We start from the raw sequence: 23,089 nt of genomic DNA, 5'->3' as shown, positions 1-23,089 counted from the left end.
TATATTTGATGTCCCATGCTTCAAAATGGCAGTGGGGGCATTTTAACTAAACTTAATTTGATGAACTTTAGTTAAAGCACCCCCACCACCATTTTGAAGTGTGGGGACACTGAATACATGAGACATGGAGGCTGCTGGAGAGTGCTAATTAACATGTTCCAGCAGGCTTGATTAATCAGATCTGCTCCAATGTGCTGATTTATAGCTCATTGGAACAGCATCCCTGAATGTCCAAAGACACGAAAAGAGGACAAAGCTAGTTGTTTTCAGTGGTGGCAGATAACAGGACAAAGAACAATGGTCTTGAGTTGTACCCAAGGGAATTTTAGATTAGACATTAGGAAAAACTTTCTTACTAGTGGGGTAGCAAAGCATTGGAACAGGTTACCCAGAGAAGTTATGGAATATTCATCCTTAGAGGTTTTTAAGATTTGAGTAGACAAAGCCTTGGCTGGGATGGTCTAGCTGGTGATGGTCCTGCTTTCAGTAGGAGGTTGGACTAGATGACCTCCTGAGGTCCTTTCCACACCTCATTTTCTATGATTCTGTGATATTTTGTGCAAGAATCAGTATATCTGGAATATTAGTAAAACATTTTTCTTTCACTCTGATACTACCTGAGAAGCCACCAATTCCAGTAATTTTTTTCTAGCTTTTTGGAAAGGTAGGTGACATATAGCAGCCTTCTCTCATGTAAAACCTCTGAGGAGATGGACAGAAACTTATTTTCAGCTGTATGCTGGACCTGCTATTAAAAAGATTCCAAGGTAAATATTAACAATATATAGAGTTAGGACAAATAGGAGAATTAAAATCATTTTAAAAATGGCAGCTTGCAGTGGCTATAATCCAGTCCTAATGCTTTCTAAAAGGAACCCGTGTAGAGGACAGCACTGTGACATTTCAGAAAAAGACAAGATGTTCCTTTAGCCTGGCTGAACAGGGAAATACATAAGCAAATTAATCTGACATCAGCTGTCAACATGAAGCCCCTGGGATGGAAGCCTGCAATATTATTGTGGAAAAACAGGATGAAATATTTTGCATCTAAAATATGAAGCATGAATATTAAAGGGGTGCTGGAGAACTGACAGTAAAGCTAAAAGAGAAATGCACCTTATTTTGGGGTTCAGACAGACCACAAAAAAGCATGGACCATAACACCAAATATAGAAGCTGATCTAATTTTCTTTTTAATCCAATTTCTTGCACATGAATCTGAACCCTTCTCTACAGCCATAGAGGTTCCTGCCTACAGAAGAACTGCTGTTGTTCCTCTACAGTAGGAAACAGGATTTGGGAGCTTTCTCAATGAATATGAATGCACATTTAGTAATGTAATGACTCCGTTTGGGAAGCTGAAGATAGAACCTAGGGAAAGGGTGGAGTAGGACCAGTGGATTTAGCACACCCAAGAGTACTAAAAGAGTTGGCTGACATCATAGCATGATCAATGGTGAGGATATCTGAGAACTTGTGGCACTTGGGAGAGGTTCCTGAAGATTGGAAGAGGGCCAATGTGGTGCCTATCTTCAAGAAAGGAAGATTCAGAGAACTACAAGCCAATCAGTTTGATCTCAATCCCTTGAAAGAATTGGGAAAAGTCATCAAAGAAACCATCAACAACAGGCTAACAGAAGGCATAGCCAAAATGGCTTCATTGTGGGTAGAACTTGTCTGACCAATCTCATTTCCTTCTATGACCAGGTGATGCATCACCTGGACAAAGAATAAGAGGTTGATGTCATATATTTAGATTTCAAAAAAGCCTTTGACTTGGTCTCCCATGAAGTCCTCATGTTAAAATTGGGGAACAGCAGCCTTGACAACCTTATGGTCTGATGGCTGGGGAACTGACTCTACGGTCGGACCCAGAGAGTGACAGTCAATGCAACCGGGTTAACATGGTGCATGCTGACCAGTGGCATCCCCCAGCACTCAGTACTTGGATCAGTATTTTTTAATATATTCATAAATGATCTGGATTCATGTGTCAGAAGTGGACTGGTTAAGTTCATGGACGACACCAAATTATGGGGAAGTACTCCAGCTGCGGCCTCACCAAGGCTGGGTACAGCAGGAGGATGACATCCTGAGATTTACTTGAGAAGCATCTATGGATGCAAGTAGAGTTGTGTTTGCTTTACCAGCTGCAACATCACATTGGTGGCTCATGTTCATCTTGTGGTCAATCATGACCCTCAAGTCTCTTTCAGCTGTGGTGCTAGCAAGCGTAGCACTGCCAAGCCTGTAAGTGTGCTGTAGGTTTTTTTTCCCCCCCAAGGTGGAGAACCTTGCATTTTTTGGTATTGAACATCGTCATATTTATATCCGCACACTTACTAAGCTTATCCAAGTCAGCCTGGATCACTAGCCTATCCTCAGGTGTGGACGCTATGCCCCAAAGCTTAGTGTCATCAGCGAACTTGGCTAGTGCGCTTCTGACACCAATGTCCACATCATTGATAAAGATGTTAAACAGAACTGGTCCAAGGACAAAGCCTTGGGGGACACCACTGGTCACTGAGCGCCATAATGATTTGCTACCATTGACTACTACTCTCTGGATCCGACCTCGGAGCCAATTTCCCAGCCATCAGACTGTGGTGTAGCCGAAGCCACAGTTGGCCAATTTTTCCATGTGGAGGTCATGGGACACCAAATCAAAGGTTTTTTAAAAGTCCAGATATATGATGTCAATCTCTTTTCCCTTGTCCAGGTGATACGTCACCTGGTCATAGAAGGAGATGAGATTGGTCAGGGAAAACCTACCCACGACAAACCCATGCTGACTGTCCCTCAGGATGTTGCCATCAGCCAGCTTATCAAGAAGGGTCTCTTTGATAATTTTTTCCAGAACCTTACTGGGGATTGAGGTCAAGCTGATTGGCCTTTAATTCCCAGGATCTACTTTCTGCCCTTTCTTGAAAATGGGTACCACATTGGCCTTCTTCCAGTCTTCAGGTACTTCACCTGAGCGCCGTGAGTTTTGGAATATTTTTGCCAATGTTTGGGCTATGACACCTGCCAGCTCCCTGAGTACTCTAGGGTGTAATCTGTCAGGACCAGCTTACTTGAAGATATCTAGCCTCTCAAGGTGTTCCTTTACAAGGTCCACACCAATACTGGGTATAAATGCGCCCTCACCCTGGCCGTTCTGCATCATGCTAGGGCAGTCCCTTTGGGCTGATGAAAGACCGACGCTAAGTACCCATTAAGCAGGTTGGGTTTTTCCTGTGTGTCTGTTATCAGCTGTCCCATTTGGTTCAGCAGGGGTCCAATGTTACCCTTGCTTTTTTTCCAACTCCCTACATATCTGTAAAAGGACTTTTTATTATCCTTGATATGTGAAGCCAGATGGAGTTCGGTTGCATCCTTGGCTTTCCTGGTCCACTCCCTGTAGGCATAGACCAGTGCTGAGTACTCCTCCTTGGTGGTTATTCCAGCCTTCTATCCTTTATAAGTCTCTCTTTTTAGGTGTAGGAGGTCCTCAAGTTCCCTGCTGAGCCAAGAAGGTTGCTGTGTCCTTTTGCTACCCTTCCTCTGAGATGAGATGTTCAACCCTTGTGCTATCAGGATCATTCCCTTGAGGAGCAACCACTGCTCTTGGACTCCTCTTCCTGTCGAGTCATGGTCCCTTAGGGCCTCAACAATGAGCCTCCCGAGTTTGTCAAAGTCAGCTGTCCTAAAGTCAAGGACTTCTGCATTGCTGACTGACTTGCCAGCTTTGCAATGGATAGTAAAGGTGATCAGCTCATGGGCACTATCACCCAGCTTTACATTGATTCTTAGGTCACTGACTAGATCATCCCCTTTGGCCAGTACAACATCCAGCAATGATTTACCTCTTGTCAGCTCATAGACATTGTGAGTCAGGTAGAGCTCATCCACGCATGTGAGGAAGCTTTGCGACTGATCAGATTTGACTGAGTGCTCTTCCCATGAGATGTCTATGAATCTATGAATGTCTGGGTAGTTGAAGTCTCCCATGACAACCATGCACCAGGAGCATGCAGCCTCAGCTAGTTCCCTGGTGAATTCCTGGTCCAGCTCTTGTTTCTGGTTAGGAGGTCTGTAGCAGACTCCTACCATGATATCCCCTGTGCCATGTTCCCCATGTATTTTAACCCAGAGGGACTCCAGTTGTCTTCCCTGGGTGCCAATGTCAATTTGCAGGGATGTGTAGCTGTCCTGGACAAAGAGAACTACATCCCTACCCCTTTTATCTGCACGATCTCTCCTGTACAGGGTATAGCCATCTATACCTATGGCCCAGTCATAGGTGGAGTCCCACCAGGTCTCCATTATCCCTATGAGATTGTAAACATTCTTGTTTAGCAGGAGGACCAGTTCCTCTTGTTTATTCCCCAAGTTCCTGGCATTGGTGTACAGACATATAAGTGTCCCGTTGGAAGCCCTAGGCTTCTTGCCCTCCCAGGCAGACACTGTTCCAGGACTGAGGTAGGTGTGGATTCCTTTGGGTGCCCTAACCTGCTGATTATGCAGTAGTTGCCTAGTGGGCTTGCAGTGATGGTTATCCACCCACCCCCTGGCGAGCTTAGTTTAAAGCCTGGTCAAGCAGGTCAGCCAGTCTGGCTGAGAAGAGCCTCCTCCTTTTCCTCCTCCCCAGTAACAACTGTGCAGTCAGGGCCATGTGTAGATGCGCCCAGTAGGAACAAAGTCCTTCTCCACTCCCTTAATTAAGCTTTGGGGCCCACTTTGAGCAACAAGGATCCTTGGGGTAAGAAATGGAGATACAATTCTGCCTCCAGACTATGTAAAGTGATGAGTTACAGCTGTATAGTTCATCACTACACCAACTGTGCGGTAGCGTCGGCATCACAGTTTGTGCTCACCAATGCTACGCTGCCATAACTATGAGCTACGCTCATTGCTATGGTGACAGAGCGTCTTGTGTAAACACACCTACTTACTGTAAACATTTTTTAAGGCCATGGCTCCAAGCTCATCTCTGGTGTTTTTTTTCCACTATTTTTCACTACGGGATGCATTTTATCCCCCTTTCTCTTATTAGTTTTGGCAAAAAATGTATAATCTTCTCCTTTTAAGCTCAGTTCTGTAAACTTCACTCTACAAAGTGAAATCAGACACACTGCTAGCTCTCACCAATTCACCATTGGAGCCAGGTCCTCTCTGGTAACATCTTATAGCAGTGCCAGGTTCTAAGGTCTATTGAATGATGCTATCGAATAACCCTGGACAATGAATATCATGCATAAATCTATTTCCCTTTGGAAGCTTTTTCCTAGGAATACTGGATAAGAAACAGGAATGCTTGCCAAATTGCCAAATTATCAGCAACATCAGGACTTCCTTGTTACACACTGAACAATACCTTGGAACCATGCTGGAGAATATGGTTATGAACAGAGTAGGGCTGTTAATATGTATCATGAAACTATTGATAGTTTTTTTTTGGTATCGTTTTTTTTCACTTGCAAAGCAGGAAATTGTTCACTCATCACTTGTTGTAGGTGCCCTACTCGACCACCTTCACACCCATAGAAGGCCATATGTTTCAGTAGACAAGACTGGAGCTCTAAAATCCTGGGTTCTGGTATTGGCTCTGCCACTGATCTTCTGAACCTTTTGTAAAGCACTACCCTGTTCTGCAGAGACACTAGAGTAAGCTCTTTTAGAACCAGCTTCAGTAGCTTTGCATGGCCCTGCATTCTGCTGTGCATGCATATCTTTAGTCTTCAGAACAGTTTTTTACTATGGTGATGTCAACCTGCAAGTAGAGGAGTGACTGCTGCCCATGCAGACAAATAGCAAGCTCAAAGAAGGAGCACTGAAGGCATGGAGGGGCTATCCCCCTTAATAAGCCTCAAGAGTCCTGGTAGGGCTTCTACAGCCATGCTGCAGCCACTATACCATGTCTTCATTGCTATGGATATCTGAAACAGCTGGATGAAAGGTTAGGCTACATTTTGCAGTCACTCCTCTCTTTCACTCTCCTCCTCTGACGAGAGTAAAAATTATTTCACACCCACTTAGAAGACTGATTTTCCTCCTCTTTTCTTGCTCAATATTTTCAATATTATCACTGTTTTTAATATTATCAATATTAGTATCAGCTTCTAATAAATGTTCTGAATTATTCATATAATTTACAAAACTGTAAAAAATACATTCTTGCTTGAAAGAGATTAGAATCTTCAGATCCAGTCTCTAAGCTTGTGTAGAAACCTTATCCATATGGTCAAACACCTGGTTGAAATGTGCAAATCTAGTTGATGAAAAATGTCAGAACTTTCATTTCAAATGGTTAAATGTTGATCAACTTCTTTGTTTCTTTAATAAATTATACTTTAAAATTGTCATTGAAGATGTTAACAAAATGACATTTTTTCATGTATCGAAGAGTGAGTTTTTGGCAAGTGAAAATATTTGTAGCCACTTTGATATAATTTTGTATATTGAAAAAAACAGAAGGATGGTATTTTCACATCCTTCACAAAAAGGAAAACATCAACAACTTAACTAACATGAAAAAAACCTTTTCTGACCAAACATTTTGTTTAGCAAATTTTATCCTTCTCTCACTCCGACAAAATGCCACCTACAATTTCAATAAAAAGGTAATTTTATGCTATGTACTGTGTTTTTCTAGCTGGAGTTGAAAGCATATTTTCCTTTTCTTGAATTTACTGCTACTCGTCCAGCCAACTCAGGTGAGCTCAACATGATGAAACATGTCTAAAACAGAAAGATTTTTTTCATTCTTATCAAAATCCTCTTGGCTTTTCATTCATTCTATGGTATATTATATACATGTAACTTTATTTACTTTTCTCGTTTTGTTTTATATTCTGTCTGAGTATTGGTAGCATAACAATTAACATATTATCTTTCCTTGAAATACTTTCACTTAGTCATCGTGAACAGTAAAAAGCGCAATTTTTTTTTTTTTCAATAAGGAAGAGCTGCTTTTTGATTTAAGGTGCTGTTCATCACAACTAGAAGGATGATAGCATGACCTTTAGTAATTAATTGTCTGGTTACATTTTAATTCTATTTATATGGTCTGATACATTGTTATTATTTCATAAATCTGCCCCTTATCTTTGAAAACTAACAAATTTTCTTCATTAAGAGTCATACTGAATGTTTCATTTATTTTAAGTGTCAGTCAGTTTGCAAGCAGTCTGTATTCCTTGTTGATTCTTTGGCTAGGGACAGAAGTTACACACAAACCAGTTTAAGTGATCAGAAACTAGTTTAAATCTGTAACATAATGTAAGTTCAGTACACATAAACAAGTTTCAAAATGGCTTAAGATAAACCAGGGTGAAACCAGACTTAACTAATTTGGGTGAAACTGGTTTATGCAATTTCTGTCCTAGATCCCTTCCTGGTTTAAGTTAAACCAGAATCCTCCAGCATCCTAGCCCTGGGCTGGGCTGTGCTGTCTGCTCTAGAGAGCTGGGCTGGCCCCACCCCTCTGCTCTCTATCCTGAGTAAGGGTGGGGGAGTGGCCAGATGCATGGGACCCCGAGGCAAAGGGAGCAGGGTAGGGTTTATTGCCCCCCTCTCCTACCAGGGAACAGTGCTCCCTGTCAGCCATTCCCCCCTCCCCACTCCAGTGGCAGGGGAGGGAGCATGGTCAGAGTCAAATGTCATGGCATCCACCATCTGTCTGCCTCACCAGAGGTTGGGCCTGTGAGGCTCAGCCAAGCCAGCCTGTGAGTGCTGTTGAGGGCTGAGGCAGCGGCCAGCCCAGGCTGGGCTACTGGGGCCAGGCCCTTTCCATCAGGCTGCAGCTGAGGCTGGGGCCGTGTCATCTGCATGACTCCCCATGCCCAAGCCAGGCGGGGCTGTCATGGAGCCCCAGTTGGCTGGGAAGCACCCTGCAGGGCCCTTCCCAGCCCACTGTGGCTGCGTGACAGCCTGGCCCAACAGCACAGACAGGGGCTGGCTGGGGGATAGGCTTTGCAGGCCAACTCAGAGACACCGACAAGCCCGGAGCCTAGCAGCCACAGCCCCTGACCTGTGCACCACCCAGGGGTGCAGGCATATGGCTGCATTTCCAGAATTAAATAAGTCTGTTCACTTGCAAATCAGTTCAATCTTTGCAGGTTAGACTAACCTGCGAAGATTGAATCAATTCAGGCTCCAGTTTTTTGAATGCATGTCCCTAGCTTTTAAGACACTTTGCTTTGGGAAATTATCCCACTTACAGTGTTCTCCCCTAGACTGTTTCTTTAAAGGGAGGTTGCAGGGTAGTTCCGTAGTATGAACTTTTCACTGAGCAATAAAGTAAATAGTTAGGCTGAGTAGTGAGTCCCTGCACTGAGGGAGAAAGAATGAGTTTGTGAGCTGCATTAGGGTCAAACAAAACCTTAATGATAACTTCTAGTCATTTCATCTACATCACCAAGAAAGGGAGAGTTTTTCTAAATTGCAGTTTTCATGATCATTCAGCTCCATGTAACTAGACATATTGTATTAGATTTGCACTTGATGCAAATAGCTGTAGCTTCATTAAATTTGTACCAGTTGAAGATCTGGCCCACTGTCTGAAGGGAAGTATAACCAGGCAGCCGATCTTGTGCATGATGTAGATGATTTAAACATTTAGGAGTTTGCAGTAACCTCTTCCCTTTGATGAATTCATTTTCTGCATTCAGAAAAGAAGTGGTATTACATTGCTGATGCACCATTATTTACTTACCGTTTATTAGTATTTTAGCACCATCCACAAGCATACCAAGTGCCTACTGATACAAATAAAACACAGGAACCTATGAAGTGTATAAATGAGTCTCACAGAAGATGCAATTAGGAAGGGGGGAAGATTGCAGGGAGGAAGGACAGACAGGGCCACCTCTGTATGATGTTGGGATTGCTCAGCAAAGGCTAGTCCACAGCATGACACAGCAGAGGGGATTAAAAAAAAAAAAAGATGAACAGAGAGAATGAATAATAAATAAGTAGAAGACCTAATCAGCTAATTTCTTGTTGACATCGTTATGAATCCCTAGGTCGTTACAGCCCTGGGGAGCTTTGTAAACACTTGAAAAAAATACAAGCTGCCTCTCAAGGCACTAAAGGGTAATTTTCTTTTGGAGACAAATATCACTTAAGCCTGGACTAGTTAGTGACACTGTAACTACATCTAGTGGTTTGCCTAGAACACTGCCACTTGTATCCACTTGAGACAGGAAGGAAGCTGGAGCATAAGTGAACAAAATATTAACAATCACCTCAAACCTAAAATGTGCTGGATCCAGAGAACTGTCAGCTTCTCATTTATACATGGAGCGCCACCTTTTACAAAAATCTCCACCAGCAGTTTATATATAACAGCTATAATTCAAGCACTTAAGGATGTATCTGTGTAGAATGCCATGGCAGCAGATACCAGTGTCGATGCTTTTTCATTACAATTCTTTTTAGTTTTTATCAATGTGGACATTTCCCACCACTTCTATACTTGGCATGTACATTTACCATGGTACTTGTTAGAAAGTGAGAGGCTGCTAGAGAGATGGTTTATTACTCTCTTTCACTGAGGAAGTAGGACATGGTGGCAAAGCAACTAAGATAACTTGTCACAGCTTAAAAGACAGGAGGCAGAGCTGCACTCTTGACTCATGACAAAGTCCTTTCCAGAGAACCCATGTGAAAATAGGTACCTGACTATTGTGGCCAGAGAAGATAAGATAAGAATCAAAGACAAGCAAGTATGATGCGAGACACATTGCTCCATTGTGTGCTGCTGGTTACAGAAACTGGTATGCCTTAACTTGCTGACCCTATGGGCCACTAGGCATGGGTAGACCTTGGACCCACATTAGAGAGGCCTTGTGGTCTACTAGATTAGTCATTTGACTAACCCAAAGAGACTGGGTTCCTGTCCCAAGTCTACTATTGTGACCTGAGGCAAATTGCTGTAGCTCTGTGTTGTTGGTGTTGTTCTATCCTTTGTATGTTTGATTGGTTTTACTGTGAGTTGTACAGAGCTGTTAGTCTCTTACATGGGCTTTGTATAGTGCTGAATGTAATGGGAAAAGTTAAAATGCTACTGCTGTATAAATTATTCCTCAGCTGCTTAGACAAATACCATTTGGGTACTGTTGTTTGTATAGCATATTGCTGCATTCGTATTGCTGTTTTCTATCTTCCCAGCTTTCTATACTCTCTAAGACCATTACTTAAGTCTCCTGTTTTCTAATTAAGACACATGCCTGCAGTTGGTTTAATTTCAGCCCTCTCTCCATTATTTGAAAAATTAACTGCAATGCATAGTTTAGGTCAGCAGTTCTGAAACTACGGTCTACTAACTGATAAAAGACCATGGATCATTTTCAGGTGGTCCCTGGAGCAGTTTCCATTCTAATTGTGAACCCTGTGTAACTGAAACAAGTGACAGTCCAGTTGTCCTAGAGCATTTCAGCCGTACATATGTCAGCTTGCAAGTAGGGCTCCCGTGTATATTTGCTAGAACTCCAATGTATACCTTTGCTTGTTTGGATTGCAGCATAGATTCTGAAATCCGCTTTTAAAAAATCTCCTTGTCAAGTGCTTCTTTAATGTATCCTCAGCTTCACAGGACTGAATATATTAATGCCAAAGTTTAAGAAGTTCCAAACACATACCATGAAATACCGAAGTGACAAAGTGACCTGGATAGTGTGGCCACCTCCAAGCATTTGGAAATCATGAGTAGAGACTAACTAAATTTGTGATTTTGTGGATTTCATGGAAATCATGAAATCAGACATTGTCCACAAAATTAGGCAATGTCTATGAAATCTGTAATATATAATAAAATGCTGTTTCTGCCAATCAGTGGTGATAGGCAAGGATCATGATGGGCAGCCCTCTTGACCAATCAGCAATAAGGGGTGGAGCCACAAAGCCCCTCAACCAATTAGAGGCGTGGGTAGGGCCCTCTACAATAAGCCCATGAAAATGGCGGCTGGCCCTATGATTAGCCTGCAAAATTAGCCAACTGCCTCCTCAATTTTGGTAAGTCCCTAATTATGAGTGCAGCCTCTTCATACATGAGATTGATTTACAACCATACAATTTTTGAAAATTACATTTGTGTCTTTTTTATTCTGATTTCTGAATTTTCAGGGGATGTTTAGGTCATGGATTCAAACTTTCTCTGCAAACATTGTGGAGAGATAACATAAAACCCATGCCTTTTTTTTTTTAAATGAAAACTCAGATTTTCACACTGAAGGGGCTAGAGCTTAAAAAATACTAAATATCATAATACTGATCATAAAATTGCAAAAGTAACAATGTTTTATTGAGTTGAGAGACTGCAGGAAATAAGAGGACTAAGTACTAGTACAAAAATGGAATTTGCCTGCTGCAAAAAATTCTCCCTTTTCAAGATTTTGTTTCTAATTGGAACAGAAAAAAAAACAAAACTTTACAAATTTTCCATGGAATGAAGATTTCTGAAGACTTATGATTCAGTGCTTCAACAAAATTGTCTGCATAGGTTCAGTATAAAACATTAAATATATTATTACTTATAATGCCAAAAGTGATATTTGAATATAATGACAAACAAAATGGAATTAAATTATAGAGTCAAACTGAAACATTTCATTTAAAATGAGAAAATGGAAATCATTTTTCAAACTTTAGTCCAAAGAAAATCTTTTCAAAATTGACTTGTTCCCATAAAACTTTCCAATTTTCATTTTCAAACATTTTCATTGGATTTGTAATTCAATGAAACAGCATTTTCCAAGAGGATGCTACCAGTTTTTCATCGAAATCTTATTGACCGATGATATTCAATAAAAGCCACACACTTTAGTTTATCCACTGAGAGCCAAACAAAAGACTATCTAGCAAACACTTCAATAAGTGAACATAATGCAACATGAGTGAACATAAAGCAAGCAATTAAGTACTTGGTTTTTTTATTTAAATAAATGATTTACACGGTTAAATTAAATTTTACTTACTCAAGAAACCATACAGATCACTCTTCAGATGAAGGCAAAAGAGTACATACTTTTCCTAAATGCATATTTTAAGATTCATATTCAAATCATCTCTTCATGTTTGCCCTTCTTGTACCAAAATGCCTTCTCTTTCTTTAATTGGCTCCATGTGATGCTTTTTGTTATTTTTACTTAGATTTATTTGAGCAAACTGCCTGTTGAAATGTTTAATTCTCACTACTTCAATTTTTTATCTACCCAATATTTTCCAACTGGCAGCCCTTTCCATCTAGATGTTTTCAACCCAATTTCAGATCAACATGTTGAACTAATAAACACTCTTGGACAGAAAAAAACACTTCACTCATCCATCTCCCAGAAGCTAAAATTCACAGTGGTCTCAAAACTCTCATAGAGCACCAGATTTTATCAATATGTGTGTAAAACAAGCCGGCCTGCCTCTTTCAGGGCCAGCTGCCCTGGAGCTGTTCAATTAGCCCTGCTGTTATACCTGGTGAATGTTAGACTTAAAAGGAAGAAAGTCCAGCAGTTGAGAGAACAGTGAAATTATATCTATGTAGAATGAGAAATCTGGCAGATGAGGAATAATCTGCAGTTTACTGCCTGTCAGAAGTCCATGGCAGGAACCTTGGCCTGTTGGATTAATTAATGCCATGAATATTTGGTGAAAGAACAGGAGAAAATGTTCCAGCTGGCCACCTGCAAAGAAGCTGGCCTGACTTTATGCCTAGATTCATAAAGTCAGAGGAGTCTTTCAGAGAAGGTTTCTGTGGAAACAGACTCCAGGAAGGCTGCCTTTGCACTGGACAAAGTGCACAAGTGTTAGAAAAGAGACAGTACCTCCCAGAAACAGATGAGGCTAGAAGTAGCTATTGGAAAGTAGCAAGGAATGGTAGACTATGGCTGTAACTGCTTTGTGCCCAAAGGAGTGGGTGGGTCTGGGTTCTCTTCTTTATCTCTAGCAAAGAGATTGAGATAGATGTATTTGTGCCACCTCAAGAGGGAAGAGAGGGTATGAGACTTGGTAAGAGGGGTAGAGGTATGAACAAACTGCCAGATTGGGAATGGTGGTATAGAAAAGGAAGCTGAACAGGTCTGCTGCAACTCCCTGTATGCCCTCTTAATTTTAAGAGGTGATGTCCAAGGAATAAACTTGTCCAGAATTCTTCAGTTACACATATTTAAAAAAAAACACTGGAAAAAGAGAGAGAAGCTGTATACAAAGCACTCAAACCTGTGTTTCATACAGTTTTTATTTCATGAACATGAATCCATTTTGCATTTGTCTGAACTTGGAGTGGAATGATATGTTTAAAAAACTGATGTGCTACTTACTGATTCTGTAAAATTCTGTTTGTCTGATTTATCTTTGAAAAAATGGCCAACCCTATGTCTGCCTTTGAGGTATAACAGGCACCAAAGATGAGTCAAGTTTTTAACTAGCTTTCTCACTAGGAAAGTATTGCTTCAAGTCAGATTGTCAGTCAGTACTTATTTACTCAGTAAATACTATGACCTGAAGAAGTATGACTGAACATGTTATTAATCAACAATGACTGACAGAGTACTTCCTCAAAACTCTAATCTCTGACCAAACAAATAACAGATACATAACAAATTACAGCTATAAATTTACTATGGTATTTGGTACATGAGCTGAGAGGAATCAGTCAAGCAAGCATTTCTTTCTTGGTTGGCAGTATGTATTAAACTATGTTGGTATATGGTAAAAAAAAAAAGCCATTTTTGTTCTAGGCTTTTGTTCTAGGCTATAATAATAAAATGTGGAAATAAATTAGATTTATGATCTCATTTGCACCAATATAATTATAATTTCAAGATACAACTGGATGAAACAGCTACTCTGGGTTTACACTGATATAAATGATATCACAATTTGGTTCAATATTCTAGCATGCATCTGTTACTCATAAGAAGATTATTCCATATATATGCTGTTTTCATTAGAAGGGTTTAATTTTCAAGGGTTTATACAAAACTTACTCTAATTCAGTACAGTAATTGGATATAATTAAAAGCTCTCCCTGAAGCTGATACTGTGTACTGTAATTCTATTGTCAGCAACATCTCCGGGTGGACAAAAATCATCCAAGAGATGCATTGAGTGATCAGTACTCTTCCCCCTAAAGTTCTGTTCCATGGAGGTGAATAGCACATACAAGTCCCATCGATGCAACTGTTACAGGTGCTAAGCACCTCTCAGAATTGGCCCTTATATCTATTAAAGGAATGCCATAAGTGGTGTTATAGACCCTTGTGTTGCTGGAGGCATTGTGTTTTAGAACAAATCCTTTGACCACTTAATCCCATTAGAAATCTTTTAATAGTTTTTAAAAGCAACTGATTAGGTTGTCAGCTTTCTTGGTTGTGGCCTAAAGCATATTCTTCTATCTGCATTTGGGAAGATTAGATATGGACCTTTTTGCAAAAATCTATGCCTTTGTCACTTCAAGATCAGAATGCTGAAATGTGTTCTTTACAGGGCTACACCTTGTGACCATCTGGAAGCTAATACAATTATTGAATGCTGTAGTTGTTTATTAAGTGGATATAAGCCCTGGACCAATGGTCCACAATTTGCCCTTTCTCCAATACATTTTTGTGTAAAATTCATGGTATTGGCTTTAACCCATGAACCCTAAAAGATTTGAGAGCAAGTAAAGTAAGAGATTGCCCCTTCCTCAGCAGGAATTGATATCAGCAAATGTACATGGCCTGTTGTTCCAGCAGTATAAATGAGATAAGCCTGTTGGCAGTGTCCCCTCTGGAAAAAGTCTTTTCTCATTCTTATCTTCCTGACTACTGGAGCCTGGAATTGTTAACCTTCTGGGCATGCTGTGAGGCCCATCTTTTGTTTTATTTTCCCTTGCATCTGTTGGATATATTTACATTTTTGTCTCTGTCGTGTGTGTGTGTGTGTGTGTGTGTGTGTGTGTGTGTGTGTTTTCAGAGCACTAGTGGATGCCTATTGTACTTAAAAACAAATAAATGCCAAGAAACATTTCCCAAACCTATAACATGTTTCATAATCCATCCAGGGAACAGAAAATGTATTACATCTTGATATAATAATAGGAGAATTTAAGTTTTTGGGACACATACATCTGGGGAAAACTTCTAAAAGAATTTCCACTCCCTTCAGTGCTTACAAAATACCAAGATGTGCTATTTCCCCTCTCTCAACTCTTAGAGTGGGTTAAAATCTTAGAATCATAGAAAATTAGAGTTGGAAGGGACTTCAGGGGTCGGCTAGTCCAACCCCATGCTCAAAGCAGGGTGAACCCCAACTAGAACATCCCAACCAAAACTCTGTCTAACTGGGTTCTAAAAACCTCCAAGGATGACTCCACAACCTTTCTGGGTAGCCTGTTCCAGTGCTTTATGATCCTCTTCATGAGAAAGGTCTTTCTAATATCTAACCTAAACTTCCCTTGCTGCAACTTGAGACCATTGCTCCTTGTTCTGTCATCTCCCACCACCAAGAACAGTTTAATTCTATCTGCTTTGGAACCCTCCTTCAGGTAGTTGAAGGCTGCTATTAAATCCCACTTCAGTCTTCTCTTCTGGGCTAGGGACAGACATTCAAAAAGCCTGAGCCTGAATTTACATTGGCCAGACCCTGCAGGACACTCTGATTAGCCCAGCAAGGAATTGATAACAGTGGTTATCACCCCATTAAGAAAACAACAGAGGGTCATTATGAGCTACCTGTTGATTCTTCCTGTTGTTTCTACCTGTTGATTCAGCAAGGACTGTATCCAGCATGTGGTCTGCTAGCTAATACACAGACACCTCTCTGCAAGGCACAGGGGAGGCGGGGAATTCCTGCTTAGCAGGGAGTGGTGAGAGGAGATGGGGTGCAGCCTGCAAACTGTGCTGGAGCTGCAGCCAAGCAGCAGAGGGGAGGGGCCAGCCCTGTTGTGGAAAAGAGAGCCCCACCCAGCTCATAGAGCATGCCAGGATGCTGGGGGTGCCTGGTTTATCTTAAACCAGCAAGGAGTCTGGGACAGACATTGCATAAACTGGCTTGAGCCAAATCAGTTAAGTCTGATACTACATTCAACCAGGTTTATCTCAGACTGGTTTCAGCCATTTTCAAGCTAGTTTATGTGCACTGAACATCTGTTCTTTGACAGGTTTAAACCAGTTTCTGACCATTTAAACTAGTTTATGTGTAATGTATGTCCCTAGCCCTGCAGACTAAATATGCCCAGTTTCCTCACTGTATCCTCAGAAATCACGTGCCCCCCTAACCATTTTTGTTGCCTTCTGCTGGACTCATTCCAATTTGTCCACATCCTTTTTGTAGTGGGGGCCCAGAACTGAACATAGGACTGCAGATGTGGCCTCATCAGTGCTGAAGAGAGGAATAATCACTTCCATTGAACTGCTGGCAACACTCCTATCAATGCAGCCCAGTATGCCCATAGCCTTCTTTGTAACAAGGGCACACTTCTGGCTCATATTCAGCTTATTGTCCACTGTAACCCCCAGGTCTTTTGCTGCAGAACTGCTGCCCAGTCAGTCAGGCCCAGCCTGTGCTGGTTCATGGGATGTTGTGTCCTAATTGCAGGACATTGCACTTTTCTTTGTTGAACCTTATGAGGTTTGTTTTGTCCAATCCTAGCATTTTGGCTATGTCACTCTGAATCCTAGCCCTACCCTCCAGCCTATCTACTACTCCCTCCAGCTTGGTGTCATCTGCAAACTTCCTAAGGGTGTACAATATGCCATCTTACAGGTCGTTAATGAAGACATTGAACAAAACTGGCCCCAGGACTGATCCCTGGGGCACTCTGCTTGCTACCAGCTGCCAAGTAGACATTGAGCCATTGATTACTACTCTCTGAACCTGATGCTCCAGCCAGCTTTCTATCCACCTTACAGTTCATTCATTCAGCTCTTAGCTTGCCTGCAAGAATGTTGTGGGAGACTGTATCAAAAGCCTTGCTAAAATCAAAGTATATCATGGCCACTGGTCTTCCCACATCCACAGAGCCAGTCACCTCATCACAGAAGGCAACCAGGTTGGTCAGGCATGACTTGCCCTTGGTGAATCCATGCTGACTGTTTCTAATCACCTCCTTCTCCCCCAGGTGCTTAGAAATGGAATCCTTGATTATCTGCTCTATAATTTTTCCAGAGACTGAGGTGAGGCTGACTGTTCTTCAATTCCCTGGATCCTCTTTTTTCCCTTTCTTAAATATGGGCTCTATCTTTGCCCTTTTCCAATAATCTGGAACCTCTCCTGATCTCTATGTGTTTTCAAAGATGATGGATAATGTCTCTGCAATTTCATCAGCCAACTCCCTCAGCACCCTTGGGTGCATCCTGTGTCACCCCATGGACTTGTATATATCCATCTTTTCTAAATAGTCCCTAACCTGGTCTTTAGCCACTGTTGGCTGCTCACCTCCTCCCAAAACTGTGCTGCCAGGTGCAGGAGTCTGGGAACTGACCTTGCCTGTGAAGACTAAGGCGAAGAAGACATTGAGTGCTTCAGCCTTTTCTGCATCCTTTATCATAAGATTGCCTCTCCCATTCAGGAAGGGACCCGCACTTTCCCATATCCTCCTTTTGCTATCGGCATACTTGTAGAAACCCTTCTTATCCTTCACATCCTAGTTGCAACTCCAGTTGCACTTGGGCCTTCCTGACTTCATCCCTACATGCCTGAGGTGTTTTCTAGAAGTCTGTTTTTCTAAAGTCCTGGGTCCTTACATTGTTGCTCTCCTTCCTTCCTTTCCTCAATATCCTGAACTCAATCATATTGTGCTTATTGCTGCCTGTGAGTGGGTTTCTGCTTTGAGCACAAACGAGATGTTAAATCCTGCTTCCCCTTGTCCTGATGTCTCTCTCACCTGCCACAACTTGATGGGAATAAAAATAGGTAACACCAAATGGGAGGAAGTCTTGCTGAATTTAATGAAGATTATCAGATATGCCAACACTCACATATAGCCTACTTTGGCTGTTGTGGCTAGTATCAACATAGGAGAAGAACCATGGTTAGTTCATTCCACCTGAGTCACATATGAGGGAGCCCTGGCTCCTCTGCCTGTTAGCTTGGGACCCTGCCTCCACCCGACTGGGCAAAATGAGGCTGACTGTCAGTTATCTGTCACTCACAGCTGCAGCTGTTGCCATCCTGGCTCCTCTTTTGGCTGGGTTAACTGTCCCATGATAAGTACTTGCTTGGGTGTTGTGTCCATAGCAAGCTCCTTTTATACGTCAACAGAAAAGTCTCTGACTTGGCTGGCAGGCACCGAGTTCAACTTGCCACTCCAACTCTCTGCTTCCGGTGTGCCAGTAACTCCACCGCTTGCCATCCTAGGGAAAGACTTCTCTTCTGCATCTCTCTTCCAGCCTGTACCTCCACACAGGTAAACTGCTCATTGCTCTGGTGCCTAACATCTCTGCTCTGGTTCCCCTTCTGGGGGATCTCTTCACTCAATCTGTCAGTCATTTATACAATGTCTCTAACAAGCAGTTAGCACTTGAAGTGAGAGTCCTTAATTGGCAATTAACCAGTCTGTATCCCGGTTCCTTTGCCAAGCCACAAGTCTGCCCAGTTATCTCCATTACCAAGATCAATGTCCCCCTGTTACACTGCCCAAGCTGCCATCCACTACTACATTCTCCACTAATTCTTCCTTGTTTGTGAACAGCAGGTCAGGAAGAGCACAGCCCCTAGTTGGTCTCTCCAACACTTGCACCAGGAAGTTGTCCCCAACACTCTCCATAAACTTCCTGGATTGCCTGTGCACTGCTGTATTGCTCTCCCAGCAGATGTCAGGGTGATTGAAGTCCCACATGTGAAACAGGACCTGTGATCAGGAAACTTCTGCTAGCTGTTAGAAGAAAGCCTCATCCACCTCATCCTGGTCTGGTCATCTATAACACATACCCACCAAGACATCACCCTTGGTGCACTCCCCTCTGACCCTAACTCAGAGACTTTCAACAAGCCTTTCTCCAGGTTCATACTGGAGCTCTGAGCAATCATACAGCTTTTACATAAAGCTCAACTCCTTCTCCTCTTCTCCCCTGCCTGTCCTTCCTGAACAGTTTATATCCATCCATGATAGTGTTCCAGTCATGTTATCTATCCCAACAAGTTTCTGTTATTCCAATCACATCATAGTTCCATGACAGTGCAAAGATTTCCAGTTCTTCCTGCTTGTTTTCCAGGCTCCGTGCATGCATGCACAGGCACCTGAGGTAACTAGTTGAGTGCCCTGACTTCTCAGAAAGTATGAGAACCCCTCCCCTGTTGCCACTTCCTGCTTACTCTTTCTCTAGGTCTCCCACTTCCCCACTTACCTGAGGGTTTTGGTCTTCATCCCCTAGTGAACCTAGTTTAAAGCCTTCCTCACTAGGTTAGTGAGCCTATCTATGAAGATGCTCTTCCCTCTCTTTGTCAGGTGGGTCCTATCTTTTCCTAGTAATCCTTCTTCTTAGAAAAACATCCTATAGTCAAAGAAGCCAAAGCCCTGCTGGTGACACCATCTGTGCAGCCATGCACTGGTCTTCAACAGGTTATGTTACCATTATGCACCAATGGTTTCCTGGGTTTCTGGGGCTATCTCAGAATTTTACATGATTTCTTCAGAACAGTACCTTTCAAAACCGCCATGTGTGTCCATTAATCAGCTTACCTTTCTGCATAGGCATAAGTGCAAGTGCAAAGTGGTGGTTGCAAAACACTACCAGATCAGTACAGTTGCATTTTACATCCTTTGGGCAAATGTGGAAGGTATTAGATGGTAAATGAGATCCTGTGTATTTAGTTAACCAGGTTGGAATGTTTCCATTAATCACAAAAACAGGGGCATATGGGAAATCAATTTTTTTTTCTGTGAAAATATGTTTTCATTTTTCTAACAGTTCTCAGGTATAGATGTGTTAAAACTTTATACATATTCACTCCAAAATAAATGTGTATTTATAGAGTGTGAAGTAAAAATTTGTTATCTAGCTTTTATTCAGTCATGAGAAAAATATCACTATACACAAAACTACATAGGACCTATAGGAGAAATTCTGAAAGTTACAGAAACAGAAATGATTATAATAAAAGATAATAAAATATAAGAGACTACAATAAAATACTTAGAGAAACTTGGAGAGGCTACAGGACCTGAACCTGTTCAGCCTCCACAAGAGAAGGCTGAGAGGGGATCTGGTGGCCATCTATAAACTTGCCAAGGGGGACCAGCAGGCAATGGGAGAGTCCCTGTTCCCCCAAGCACTACTGGGAGTAACAAGAAATAACAGCCATAAGTTGACTGAGAGTAGATTCAGATTAGACATTAGAAGGCACTACTTCACAGTCAGGGTGACTAGGAGCTGGAACCAACTTCCAAGGGAAGTGATGCTCGCATCTACCCTGGGGATCTTCAAAAGGAGGCTAGACAATCACCTAGTTGGGGTCGTTTGACCCCAACATCCCTTCCTGCCCATGACAGGGGGTTGGACTTGATGATCTGCTCAGGTCCCTTCCAACCCTACCAACTACAAAACTATGAAATTATGAAACCTTTTCGATAGCATGAAAATCCCAGTTTTAAAGGGGATTTGTGTTCTAAAAGTCTGAGTTTTAAAGGATTTTAAATGCTTGAATGAAAGTTAGATTCCTGGAATTACCTAATGGAATTTTCAGAATTGAAATATTCAGGTTTCATAAGGCCTCTGAATATCAGACCTTTAGCACCTTAAGTGCCATTGGTGTGTGTAGTAGGGTTTGTTTTACCAAACCTCCTCCTATAATAAGATTATAATGCCTATCTTATTAAGGCCTCCAAAAATCTCTGAATTGTATTTGAAATCTAAGAAGCATGTCTGTTTTAGCCTGAGAAGCCCTCGGTGGTTCCCTTAGCAGACTTGCTCTTCTGCACAGCAACATGCCTAATACCACTTTCACTGTATTCTGATCCTGTTGCTCATGCGAGAGTACACAAATTCCAAGTAATTTCTAGAGGGCACAGGTGAGAAAGGACAACACACAACAACTATTTAACACCAAAACAAGCATGTTTTTAGTGCCAGAAGGAACTAGATCCTAGGCCCTCTTTTTCAGTCTGTATGGTCTAACCCCACCCCCATAGGGTCCTGCTCCACTTTGCTTGCTATATGGGCAAAGAGGTATGGAGCAGGACCTGGGTCTCCTTTCAGGGCCATAATTCCTCCACTGGAGCATAGAGTTAACCTTTTTCGCTTTTCTTTTGACCTCTAATTTTCTCACTCTGGCAAGCCCAATAGATCAGCTTCAACAGCAAAGAGTTGAAGGTGCTTTTGGCTCTGCCTGACCAACAGCCTGGCGAGTAGGACACTGAACTGCAAAATTAGGGATGTCTGTTCAAAGTCTCTCAGGATGTGGATGAGCATTCAACTGGGTCTCACTCCCTGGCCAAGTGCCTTTGTCATTAGACTATTGGGCTAGAACAGGGATCAGCAATTTACAGCTTGCAGAACCTTTGCATCTCACCCATGGACATGCAGCTTCACTGCTGGGAAGCTTTGACTGTGGGCCCTCTCCCAGTGCCACCACATGTGCTGCTTCTCCAGGAGCTGCACCCTAAACTCTCAGTCCACCAGTCACATACCTCCTTGCAGAAGTCATGAGCATCCTCATGGGCAACATCCTCTTCCTGCCTCATGTCTTGCTGGGTGACATCCTCTGCCCACCATGTCTGTGCATCCACCAGCTGGTCCTCCAAGGATGTCACCAGCTGGTCCAGGAGGAGTGTCTTGTTCTGGGTCCTCCTGAAGAGCTGGCACATCTACAGGGCCCCAGCCAAGGGTGGCAGTGACCCTGGCAGTGCATCCCAACTGCCAACTGCAGCTTCTCCCCCGCATACAGCTGCAGAACCTGCAGAGTCATGAGAAAGAAGCTGTTTGTGAGAGCTTGCAAAATTTCTCAGATAAAATGCTCTGTACCGGGGGTCCTGTACTGCCCAGCCACAGATTGGGGGTTGTGCATGCATGGGTGTGCACAGACCAAGGTAAGTTAGCTAGGCAGGCCCTGTCACAGGCACCTGCTGGCTGAGCCCTCCTATCCCTGCTTTCTCCCAGGGGTCAGTGGGCTGCTGGGTGCTGGCTGCAGGCAGCCTGCCTCCCCTGCCCTATTTCGAGAGAGGGACAGGCCAGGCTTCTGGCAGCATGTGCTGCCATGGCTTCAGGCCCCACTGCCCCCCATCTCCTCCTGCATACCAGCTGGTCTCTTGTGCTGCTGCCAAGCCCATGGGACCCAGGTTTGGGGGTTGTGGGGCTCTTGGAAAACTGGGATGCAGAGCTAATCACACCCTCCCCCTCCCCACAGAGGGCCTCTCTGGGGATGAACACCAGGGCCAGCCCCCACCCCAGCCCCCCAAGCTTGCCCCTGCTGCACATGTCTTGGGTGCAGTGCAAGGAGCTGTTTGCACAGACCAAGGGGTGCCCTACCCACTATGTCCTACTGCTGTTGATGGCTGTGCTGCTTCAGGCATACATGTGAACCTGGTAAGGGACCCTGAGCTTCAATGGTGTGGTGAGAAAGCCCACTCTGCTCCACAAACTCTGATGCTGCCTGTTGGGCTATCTGTGGCTGAGCTACATGTCCTTGCCCCCAACAACTGAGGAGGACATCACCCCCGGCATCGATGCATTCCTCAGGGGCACCATCCAGGTACATGAAGATGGTGTCCATTGCTGCATAAAAGGCATGGGCTTGTGGGCAGTCCCCAACCAATGGTTGTGCAGGGGCACAGCACAGGACTAGCAGCCACTCAGTGAGGTGATGCCACACAGCACCTGCAGGGTATGGGCAGGCTGCTAGTGTTGTCTTCAGCCATCTGGAGCTGGCCCTGGTGGCCACAAGCTGTTTGAAGCTGGGCTTGGGTGCTTGCAGGCCTGGCAGGTGCCTGCAGCACCCTGTGGGGCTGGACAGCATGGTCCTGGCAGTTGTGTGGCGCTGTGGTGCCAGGGAGCAGTGCTGGGGTACAGGCAGGCTGCCAGAGCTGGTGTGCAGCCTGTGCAGGGGGATACAGTGGCCAGGTGTGGCCATAAGCTGCCTATATTTGCCCCAGGACTCATGGGGTCTGTAGGCTTTTAAGGGCCTGGGGCTGGGGCTG

The sequence above is a fragment of the Alligator mississippiensis genome, chromosome 1 (genome assembly GCF_030867095.1).
Source record: "Alligator mississippiensis isolate rAllMis1 chromosome 1, rAllMis1, whole genome shotgun sequence".
In the NCBI taxonomy this organism is placed as follows: Eukaryota; Metazoa; Chordata; order Crocodylia; family Alligatoridae; genus Alligator; species Alligator mississippiensis.
Note: the sequence above shows the minus strand (reverse complement) of the source record.